Source organism: Schistocerca piceifrons, unplaced genomic scaffold (genome assembly GCF_021461385.2).
Source record: "Schistocerca piceifrons isolate TAMUIC-IGC-003096 unplaced genomic scaffold, iqSchPice1.1 HiC_scaffold_943, whole genome shotgun sequence".
Classification (NCBI taxonomy): Eukaryota; Metazoa; Arthropoda; class Insecta; order Orthoptera; family Acrididae; genus Schistocerca; species Schistocerca piceifrons.
The window spans coordinates 325,001-327,500 of record NW_025729216.1 but is presented as its reverse complement, the minus strand read 5'-3'; the positions used below and the strand labels follow the sequence as shown (position 1 = coordinate 327,500).

The 2,500-nt window shown below is 63.8% G+C and overlaps 1 pseudogene; it reads right to left on the bottom strand.

Moving 5' to 3' along the window:
• The window catches only part of LOC124772605, a 7,661-nt pseudogene that overhangs the window by 2,523 nt on the left and 2,638 nt on the right, over positions 1 to 2,500 (bottom strand).

Below are 2,500 nucleotides of genomic sequence, written 5' to 3'. Positions count from 1 at the left end.
CGGCAAGATGGAATGCCGAGGCCCCCCTGGGCAACAGGAGCGTGGAAGTATCCCAGAGGGGTGTCCGCCGGAAGGCGGAACCATCTCCTGACGGCGGCCCGGATGGTAACGTCGGCCGACTTCAATGCACCCACCCGGGTGCGGCTGAGGGCCAGCCCGTGGTACAGGCCAGGGAGAAGTACGTTGGTGAGAGCGTGGAGGCGCTGTTGCGGCTTCAGCGGAGCTCGGGAGATGACGTCAAGCTGCTCCACCAGGTGGCTACGTGGATTGAAGACACAGCGACCCGCCGTGGAAAATTGCAGCCCCAGGTACCGGAAGGTTTCACCCACACGCAGGGCAGGCATGGTGGTATTGCCTGCTGTGAAGGTGACATTGCTGTCCACCTTCACCTTCTTCTCGCGCCCTGACGCGACTAAGGCGAGGGTGAAACACTTCCGGGCGTTGATCTGCAGCCCCAGGTGGGCGAGGGCTGCGGTAGCTGCGTCGATGAGGGACTGCAAGCCCCTCGGGGTCGCTGCAAACAGCAAGACGTCATCTGCAAAGGCCGCAGCGTTGACTCTGCGACCGAGGATCCGAGCTCCGATGTGGGAGGGCAGTTGGCCTAAAACGTAGTCCACCGCAAAGTTGAACAGGAGGGGGGAGAGGGGATCGCCCTGGCGAACGCCCCGTGCTGGCTGCACAGACACGCCCACGCCGGCGCCGTCCGCTATCACTGTCGTGCTGCCCTCGTAGCAACGCTCGACATACTCGACAAAGCAATCCGGCAGGCCATGCGCCTTCAGCACGGGGCGAAGGGCAGCATGATCTACCGAATCGAATGCCTTAGATACGTCGATCGATGCCACAAAGACAGAGCGGCAGGAGCGAACTGCGTCGGTGAGAGCAGTGTCCAAGATGAAGGTATTTTCCAACATCCAATCCCGAGGGATGAATGCCCGCTGACGTTCGTCCACAGCACATGCGCGCATCAGGCGTGACGCGAGAACCTTGTGAAAGGTCCGCGCCAACACCGAGCAGACCGTAATGGGGCGAAAGTCAGCGGGGGATGTTGGTGCAGCCGTTTTCGGGAGAAGGGACGTCCGCGCGCGAAGCAGGCGTTCCGGAAGGGCGCGGGCCAGAAGGAAGAGATTCATCACTTTCACCAGGACTTCGTGCGGCAGGCGCCGCAACTCCGCTGGGGTAAGGCCGTCCGGCCCGGCTGCTGATCCCCTGGGCGGCAACGCGGCGGCGACCTCCTCATGTGTGACCGGCCCCCATATGCACTCGAGAGCGACAGGCTCTGAGTGCGGGAGGAGGCGGTCACGAATGAAGCCCGCGGTGGAGATGGGCTTCTTGGTGAAGAGGTCCGCCCAGAAGTCCAGCAGACCAGGGATGGCAGGTGGCGGCTGGAGCAGGGTGCCATCCAAGAGGCCGCGCCCGCAACGTGCACGCGACCGTCGGAAGGCATCCTGCGTTCTCGCGTACTCCCAGCGGCGCCGCTTGCGCTTCTGCGTCGGCGGCGCGGCAGGCGGCCGCTTCGATGGTTGGCGCGGCCGCTGTGTCCTGGTGATCGATCTCTCCCCTCTGGACCCGACCGACGCAAGGGCATCCGGGAGCATGCCCAGGATGACATCGGGCGGCGTGCCCCGCCCCAGACCTATGACACGATCCAGGGCAGAGAAACGCTGGGCGGAAGCGGGTAGCCCCGCCAGATGCTCCCAGATGGCGGCGTCAGTCGGCCCCTCCGGCGGCGGCCCGGTGGTGTCGGCCGCGAAGTCCTCGGCTGCGTCGACGGGCGGCGCAGCGGCCTCACCCGCGTCAGGCAGCGGGCTCGCTGCTCCCCGGCGGGACGCCGGCTCTTCCCCCCGACCGATCTCAAGCGCCTCCATGAATTGGCGGACAAGCTGCTTGTGGGCAGCTTGCCGCCGTCGGCACTTGATTGCCTCGAGCGTTCGGTCGGGGAACATCCTGATGAGTTCTTGATTGACGAAGAAGAACCGGGCGTCCCTCTCAAGGAACAGTTCGGCCTCCGCCTTGGCGAGCGACAGGACTTCTTCCTCCGTCCACCTCGCGCGATGCCTCTCCGTGACGATCTCCGCGTTGGCGGCCGCAAGATGTTGGCGGCGGCGATGGACCCCGAGACCGTTCTTGGTTGTAAAGCTGCGGTGGCACTCACTACAGGTATACATAGCTGCAAAAGTTACAAGATTTTCGGCACGGCCGGTTGGCCGGCTAGGTGCTGGGGGAGTTGGGGTGGCACCTTCAGCGGAAGGGCCACCACTTATTCATAGTTACTCCCGCCGTTTACCCGCGCTTGCTTGAATTTCTTCACGTTGACATTCAGAGCACTGGGCAGAAATCACATTGCGTCAACACCCGCTAGGGCCATCGCAATGCTTTGTTTTAATTAGACAGTCGGATTCCCCCAGTCCGTGCCAGTTCTGAGTTGATCGTTGAATGGCGGCCGAAGAGAATCCGCGCACCCGCGCGCCCCCGGAGGAGCACGCTAAGGCGGACGCGG